This window comes from Carassius auratus, chromosome 19 (assembly GCF_003368295.1).
Source record: "Carassius auratus strain Wakin chromosome 19, ASM336829v1, whole genome shotgun sequence".
Taxonomy (NCBI): domain Eukaryota; kingdom Metazoa; phylum Chordata; class Actinopteri; order Cypriniformes; family Cyprinidae; genus Carassius; species Carassius auratus.
Window position 1 is genome coordinate 27,917,925 of NC_039261.1, and position 9,216 is coordinate 27,927,140.

General features: G+C 37.1%; 1 long non-coding RNA gene across 1 annotated transcript in view; it reads left to right on the forward strand.

Moving 5' to 3' along the window:
- The window catches only part of LOC113120099 (uncharacterized), a 39,829-nt gene extending 32,429 nt beyond the window's left edge, over positions 1 to 7,400 (forward strand). Inside the window, exons 3-4 of the long non-coding RNA XR_003294546.1 lie at positions 7,066 to 7,185; positions 7,288 to 7,400. This is a non-coding gene — a long non-coding RNA (uncharacterized LOC113120099). The remainder of the gene's footprint in view (positions 1 to 7,065; positions 7,186 to 7,287) is intronic.
- The last annotated feature ends 1,816 nt before the right edge of the window (positions 7,401 to 9,216 follow it).

Here is a 9,216-nt window from a genome sequence, read left to right on the forward strand (position 1 = left end):
AAGAGGAGTAATCTCTCACTTTTAGGAGATAAATGGCAGTGTTTTCTGTGCAGATCTGTCATTCAATTCTTACTTTGTGTGCTGACCGCACACATATGCTCATGAGACGAAGTCTGAAAGGATGTGCTTGTGTCCACCTCAAAATAAAATGAATTTAAATATATAATGTATGTATAACAATACTTTATATATTTCTATTCATCCCACTATCTACAAAAACCTATACTGAAAATGAAATATATTTATATATATATATATATATATATATATATATATATATATAATAATTAGCTAAATGAAATGAAAAAAAAAAAGATTTAAATAATTTAATAATTGTAATAAATCTAATTTAAATATATTATATATATATAATATACAATTAAATGAATAAAAGTTCACATATTTAAATAATTTAATAATTTTAATAAATTCATTTATTTGCATCATATTTTATTTTCTTCTTTTAATGTAAATATTTACATTAAAGGAAGAAAAACACCACTTTGCACAACTGAGTAATAATAAATGATTATGTAAATGAAAATTTTTTTTCCAGTTCGCTAAAATGAATTATCTGAACAAAATGACTTGCTAAAATAAATCATAATTCTCACATCTATCCAGAGAGAGAGAGAGAGAGAGAGAGAGAGAGAGAGAGAGAGAGAGAGAGAGAGAGAGAGAGAGCTAGAGAGAGCTACTTCTGAGCTATTCTAAAATGTAGTTTTGTATTTTCGTTGCTTCCCAACACTCATCATCTTATTATTATGGCACTCCTAAATTTAAAAACTGCGAACCCTTTTGCAGTCATTAGCTGTCTCATCTGTTCAGTCAGATTTATTTTAGCCCTCTGGAATGAATAACATGATCGGTTATAGCAACCTCTGACTGATCTCAGGCCTTCTTACGTGTTTTCATTTATAAATTGAAGCATCAAAAAAGCAATTTTGCAACTGACATTCACAAACAGGCTTTTTGTATTCCAGCCACGCGACATAAATACCATCACAGTCTCCTCATGTGCGGGCATGATGTCCTCGCATATTTCAGCGTGTGCAGCACATGTATCGACAGCTGAGAGGGTGATGGAGGGCGCGAGCGGGGTTTTATTATTTCAGGTCCATGTGGAGAGGATCCTCAGGGTGTCGTCATCAGTCCTAGTGAGAGCAGACATCCAGAGCACTGGCTCCAACAGTCTGGCACCACACTGTAAAGAGATCCAGCTTCCACACACCAGCCAGATCAATAGAGAGACAGAGGGAAGAGAGAGACTTCTGGAAGATTCTCTGCTGCAGATGCGCCAGGTGGATTAGGCCACAAAGGATGGCCCGGACGGACTGCGGTGCATTAGCGGTAAAGGAGTGTCTCGTCAGGACGCATTTAGATTGCATGTTCATCGACTCTAATGTTGCGTTTCCACAGTTGTTAACATCTGAACCTAGCAAAGTTTTGTACATTTTTTATTAAAAAGACAAACAAAAACGTGTACAGTGAAAAAAATGGACGTAGAAGTGATTTTCACTCAGAAATGGCTAACACATTTCACAAATAATTCAGAAGTAATGGCAAAAAATATATATTTTGAAGCAGAAAGACTAAAATAGTAGGTTTTTGTTTAATCTTTGTTTTATTTGCAACTTTGAAAAATATTTTTGATGTTCAGTGTATATTTACATTGAAAAAATACATTTTTATTAAATATCACCAAAAATATCACAATAAAATAAGATATGTTACGTTAAATTTCTTGTGAAATTTGAACGTAGAAAGACTGGAACATTAATTTCTTGCAGAATTTCCATTTTTATATGGAAATTCATGCTAAAATAGCTTTGAAACAGTTTTTACTAAGAAATTGTAAAAGTTATTAAAGGTAATTAAGAAGCTGCAATTGAACTAAATGTGACATTTGGAAGTAAAACAATTGTAATATTAATTTCTTGCTAAATGTACTCTAATAAACAGGTTTTCACTAAGAAATTGTTAGTATCACCAATAATTAAGGAACTCAGTAACATATTAAATTAAATGTGGAATTTTAAAGTAGAATGAAATATAAATTTCTTGTTAAATGTACTTTAATAACCTTTGTTTTATTTAAAACTTGGAAAATATTTTTACATGTACATTTATACAAAAAAAAAATAGTTTTGAAACTGTTTTCACTAAGAAATTGCTAGTGAATTTCACAAATAATTACATAGAAATGACAATTAAAATAAATATAAATGAATAAAACTGACTTTTAAAACAAACTCCAATGCTTAAGGATTTCTAATAAAAACAGCAAATTTGCAAACTTTTATTTTCATACTTTTTTTTTTGTCTACCACAATGAATTTCTCAATATTTGTTTTTAATTTGTAAAGCCATAGAAACGCTTTTGAGGATTTTTTTCTGTTACTGTTGGAGCAAACACAAAAGTTATACTTGTTGCAGGTCCCATTCACTTCTACAGAAGTTTACCCAGTAAATGTGAAAAGGGTCCATTTAGACAAGAAAATGAAGGAACGTGAGGAAAATGAGTTCGAAGGTATAGAAGAAATGATGATGAGTGAAGGTTAAAAGGTCAGAAAGTGAAGGCCTAACACTTTCTTTTCCCCAGGAGGTCTGGATGGGATTGGACTGTGATCATGGGATGGAGGGGAGGAGCAAGTATCTTCTTATTGGAGAGCTGTCAGCTCTGATGCAACTCTACCAGACCATTTTATTTTCCCTGTAACCCTGTACTTCCCTCCCGCATTGATTACCTATGACACACGCTAGCACGGCTAACCATTACTTTGGTTTTCACGCGTCGCTATCCTCCTGTGGCCACTGTCCACTAGCACTGCTGTCGCCATCCCGACATCTGCCTCTCCGCAGGAGTTATGGCCAAACTGTTGGACCATAATAAATTCACCTCTTCCATCCTTCTTTCTCTCTCTCTCTGCTGCTGTCTTCACCTCTCTTACCTCCATAACTAACCTGTTTTTCCACATAAGCTGCAAATTGTCCTGCGCTGGTGATGTATGGTGCCAGGAATATTTTTACAGCCAGTTCTCTCACACTGTCGCTCTGTATGTGTGGTATAGTTCAACAGCATTGTTTCACGAGCCCAGGGAGAGGATTCGGAGAACACAGCCAGACGAAATGTCTCGTTCTCGTCCAGACGCTAATCGCTCTCAGAGCTCTGACCTGAGAGTCCCTGCCAAAACTGCAAATATTGCTCCTGAATTTCATGAAACTAATACACCCACTGTACAGTAAGTGTACGAAAGGAAGTCACACATGCAGATATGCACGTGTTCTGAAGAAACAATAATGTGTGGGTGGTTGCTAGTATGTTTCCATGCACTTGCTAAGGTGTTCTGATTGGTTGCTAGGGAATTGCTAGGTGGTTGTGTATTGTTTGCTTTAAGTTTGCTTAAGTTGTATATGGTTATATTTTATTTTTATACTAATTTTAATTTATTTTCATAACTAACTTTATTTGCAATTTAAAAAAAACAAGCAATCATAGTCATGTTACTAAATTGACCTCATAATACTTTAATTATTCTTAAAATGTCACTTAAATCTTATAATGCTTTATTCTTGACAAGCTCATTCTTATAAAATGCTTATTAAACAGTGATGCTCAATATGTCATAACTTTATTCTCCCTTTTAAAAAATGCTTTTGTCATATAGGACAGTATAAAAGTCCTCAGCAAGCACCACTAATTTTTGAATCGTCACGTTATTACCCGTAGTTCTTTCACTCACGTGAATGCAGCGTGTTCCTCTGGCTTCTGTACGTTATTCTGAAGAAGAGTGGAAAAGGTTGAGTCTTGGCCAGTTAAGTGGCGCTCAGTTCATGGGTCTCACCTTCCTTTTTCTTCCCAGGCAGCTTCAACCTCACCACCGTGGGCTACCTGTCAATACTATTCATCTCTCTCATACTCGTCTCCTCGCCTCTCGCCCTCCCTCTCTTTTTTCGCCGGGTGCCAGGGGAGTATCAGTGTGCCGTTTTTGCGGAGAGTGATGGGTTGGTGTCAAGTGTGTGTGTTGGGTTTTTGATCGGAGGATGTGTGCTGTCGTAGGGTATCATGTCGGACCGAGGCGAGAGGCCTATCTGAGCTGAGCTGCTTTGCCTCTCTCCCGGTCACCTTTCACTGGCAATTAGTGTCCTACCAGCAAACCGCTCACAAGTTGTCAGGAGTGCTTATCATGAAGATCAGCGCCTATCAGTCTCGCCATCTCTTCCTCTCACGTTCTCTCGCTTCAGTTTGCTTTCTACCACTCAGTGCTTGCCATCTCACTTTCCATATGCATGTGTGTGTGATGGGTCCCAAATGGCCCTTTACTTGTAAAAGTTTTATGTAGTGTGATCATTTGCAGGGTAACATCGATGTTTCAATCAACAGCACTTGTGCTCTCTTGTCCTTCTACATCCCAGCCGCTGTCCTTGTAAGCCCTCAATGGCTGGAATGTGTTCTTGTTATTAGAGACCAAATCAAAACTGGGCTTTTAGGCCCTTTCAGAACATTTCAAATGGAAATGTATTGCTTCCTTTCTTCTTTTCTGTCTGTCTGACTATTCCTCCCTTTCCTTTCCTTACTTTCTGATCTGTCTATATTCCTTTCTGTATGTATTTCTACCTTCCTTTTTGTCTATTTTCCTTCCCTTTGCCTTACTTATTTCTGACTCCCTTCCTTCCGGTCTATGTTCTTTCATTCTTGTTTTTATGTCTGTTCCATCTTTCTTTCTGTCTGATCCTTCCTTTCTTTCTGTCGGTCTTTAATCCTTTCTTTCTCATTTCCTTTGCTGTCTGTCTGTTTTCCTTCATATCTATGTTCCTATCTCTCTGGTTGTGTTCCTTTCTTATTCTTTCCTTTCTTTCTTTTTTCCTTCCATATATTGTGTATGTGTTACATTCCTTTCCTTTCCTTTTCCTTTTCCTTTCCTTTTCCTGTCATGTCCTTTCCTTTCCTTTCCTTTCCTTTCCTTTCCTTTCCTTTCCTTTCCTTTCCTTTCCTTTCCTGTCCTTTCCTGTCCTGTCCTGTCCTGTCCTGTCCTGTCCTCTTTCTTTCTTTCTTTCTTTCTTTCTTTCTTTCTTTCTTTCTTTCTTTCTTTCTTTCTTTCTTCCTGTGTGTATGTCACAGTGAATGACAGCGACCTGTCTCGGCAGTGCAGGTTTTGATGGTAATGTGATGTGCTGGATTCCTGCTGTTCCAGCACAGTGTCGGTATCTGCAGGACTCCTGTAGACGTGTGTGTGAGTGAGAGAGCGAGAAACCCAGAGAGCATGTGTGATTGTGTGTGTTTGTGACAGTGCTGGTGCTGACTGGTCCTGGCAGGCTGGAGATGTCGCTCTCCATGACGCGAAGTGTGCCAGAGTGGTGCTTTATCTCAGGGCTGACACACATACACACAGGGCATCATGATCCTTGGTTGCCCTTTTCCCCATCATTCTCATGTATATACGCTTTACTCTGCTCCCATGACTGTGTATTGCGGGTCCAGACTCAACTTCTGTCCGGGCTCAACTTTAATGTGTTGCATGTGTAACCCACTATATATAATTGCAGTATTTTAACATCTACAGAATGTTGATGTAAAACATTAATAGTATATTAAAATTAAAGCAAGCCTAAGCACTGTAATGCAGCAGGATAAGTGTGCATGCATGTTTAATGTGAGTATCAGGAGATGTGGGAATTGAGTCGCATAAGAGGCCTGGCATAGAGGAGCATGTGCAGACCTTGCGCTTTGTGCAGTACCATCCCAGACTTCCAGGTCAAATACTGAACACTCAAGAGAAGAGTGCAGTAAAGCTTAGCAGTGGATATACCTTTGCACATATACTATATTAAAGGAGGTAGAGAGACAATAGAGTTTGCAAGAAGTTAGCAAATAAAGAGTTCTGAGGCTGGCCATCATAAAGATGCATCACCTTCCTTCCATGTTTTTGTTTTTTTTGTTTTTATTTTTGAATTCTCTAGTGATTCTTTAGGGGGAAAATTAAACAATGAGACTTGCAATAAATGCCCATATAAAATGGTCTCAGAATTTTTTTTTATGAGAAATTATTGAATTAATTTCAGTGGTTTTCAAGATTTGTTACTTGTAGTCTATGATATTACCCTTTTTGTTCTCAATTATCTACCCTGATAAATCTACATACCTTTCAATTATGAAAAACTGCTTGTTTTCAATTCTTCAATTCTTTTTTAATTAACATGAAGAGAATATTGATAATTAAACATGTTCAATAACTGTTTAAAGAACTGTTCTCAATGTTCTTCAAAAAGAACAGTATTTTTTTGAAAGGGAAATAGTATGATTGTAGTTTTTGTTTTGATGTTATTTATTTTTTTAGAATTTTAATTTTCGTTTTAAAAAATACAAATAAAACAATAATAATTTATTAATTTAATTCATCCTGTGGCCCCCTGGAAGTTTGCTGAGGCCCCCTAATGTGTCCCCGGTAGAGAACTGCTGATTTATATTGCAATCTAAAGGCGCTATTCCATTACAAATTTGCACAAAACTTTGGTGATATTTTATAAACGTTGATAAAAAAATATTGCGAAATGATGGCATTTCCATTAACCAGTGTTATGCGACTAAAACATAACTTTTTATTGCGACAAGTCATGGCAATGGATTTTGGTGGGATTTTGAAAGATTGCCTGAAAATCCACCTCATGCGAGCGTAAATTTTTTTTTGTGACATACGTGCGTTTTTGCGAAATTGACGCGCTTGCATTAGGCATATTCACAATTTCAATTCATGCAATTTGAAGGGTAATGGAAACGCTCCTTAAGACGAAATTTGTTCAGAGTTTGCAACATTATTAAACTCTAGAGGAGAAGTATGTGAGATTACCAGTCTTTTCCTCTGAAGAAAAATCTGTATTTGCTCACCATTTAATCTAATTGTTGCCTAAAAAAAAAACTGTTAGATATTTAACAGATCTTATACGTGCCTTTTCTTTTCTGTGTCTATGCAATTATTCAAAAGCCAAACGCATTGTCTCCTCTGCATTGCCATTTAATTGTATTTACAACTAGTTTTTCATGCTAACGTGAGTTCTGTTTCTCAGGATCACATCACGGGGCAAAAACCTCCTAAGCATTCCACCAGCGCAAGCGTGTTAAAGCTTGTAGAGGTGGAGCGGTCCACCTCATCTGCTCTCTGCCAGAGCCAGTGTGTGTGATAAATGGTGGGTGTGTGTGACGCCCCCCCTCCACCCTCCCAGCATGTATAAGTTTTGCCTTTAATTACCATGGCTGATAATGTTTCCTATCCATAACTGTCTGTGCAGAGAGGAGGCCCGGTCTGCTTACTGATGCACAGGAGATACTAAACCAGCACCCCACCCCCCCACCGCCAGCCCTCCATCCACCTCCTCTTCCTCCATCTTTCAGCTCCATCTATGTAAGCAGGGCATCTTTCATTTCAATATTTCAATATTTATGCCTAATCTTTACAAGCGGAAAAGTTCAAAGTCATTGTAAGGGTATGTAACTTTCGCTGTCAATTACACTCTACTGGCAGTTGGGTCTGGGTGTTTATTTATTTATTTGTTTGACGGCCTTCCTGCTTGCACGAGAAGAAGGCCAGAGAAAGACAGCCCTGTCATATCTGACTCGTCAACATCCTGCCAGTTCTCGAAATCCCGGGCGAAGTGAAATCACTCGACCCGGTTCTAACAGACAGGCCTGCCTCTCTCACAGCTGTAGCTCGCTGTGTTTGTACTCTCATTGATTGCTGTAATTAGTCACTATGGTGTTTCAGCTAAAGAGGGGGAGAGTATTTGTTATGCCTCGATATAATTCCGGGAGTGCACGCTTCTGCGTCCGCTTGCTTTGCCTAGCATATGTACACATTTCTCCATTGAATGTGAACTTGAATATAAAAAGCCCAGAAAAGGTCACGCTCATTTGCATGATGGCCTTCATTAGAATATGCTAAGAACGGACGCGGGTGCTTTCTTTCTCCATCGTGATGAATAGCTGCAGCATTACCTACTCGCCTCAAAGTAGTCCTCCGTCACCCTCATTTACATTTCCCTCTTTTTTATATTTATTTCGTACATTTGCGAAATACTCAAAGATATTGCTTTTGAGGTGACCTGGCATCCTGTTTTGCAATTTAAATTGGCCGTGCTTTACGGTGTAATAGTCAGCTTGTCATTTAGAAGCACCAGTGCTCTCACAGCCTCTTACGACTCTCAAAGAGTTCGATTTTAAATCAAACAACACTTTGGGGCCTCGGCGGTAAATTAGACTGAGCTTAAACACCCTTGATTGGACGCTTTGGGGACATTTTAAACTATATCTTTGGTTCGTGTTGAAGTATCGTGCTGATCCCTATTGTTTTTGTGGGACAGAGTGGGTCAAAAGCTGATTGTTTATGACACAAATCTGTGGATTAGAGAGGAATTGTTTGGTGTATACATGTGTGTTAGGTCGAGTTTTATATTTTAGGATCTGAAATTTAGTTCGGCCAAGATACAAAAAATGCAGTGATTTTTGAAGAAAAAAAAAAAGATAAAAAAGAGGAACAAAAATCTATGAACAGCCGTAAACTGAATACAAAAAAAAATATATACATTTGTATATGTGTGTGTGTCTACAGTATGTTTTTATTTATTTATGTATATATTTATTTTGATTTTTTTTATTTATTTTTTTACAGAAATTGACTTTCATTCAGCAGGGACACATTCAAATGATGTAAATACAGTTAAGAATTCTACTTCACATGCTGTTTTTTTTTTTTTTTTTAAACCTGAGGCTGAAAGAAACTTACAGTTTCCACAGAAATATTAAGCAGCACAACCGTTTTCAACTGTCATTGTAATAGTAATAACGTTTATGCACCAAATCAGCATATTAGAATGATTTCTGATCTAATATAATAGATATTCACAACAATGACTAAGTTTTAAAATGTAGATCAAACCTAAGTATATCTATGACATGTGATCATTTCAGGAGAACAGTTTAATATAATATTTTATATATCTGCCACTTCAGGCAGAGTAAAGGGACTAAAATGATGATAATGACATGATGAAATATTGGCAAAATTTTGAATATATTTTCTATAGCTAAAACAGAGTAAAAATGTATACTGCATCTAGCATAACTGAAGTTTGACAATGCTGTTATCATAAATCATATAACAACATCAACATGCTTAGTGTTCTTGGTAGTGTCTTTATTCTGTAATAGAGTACAGTACTGAC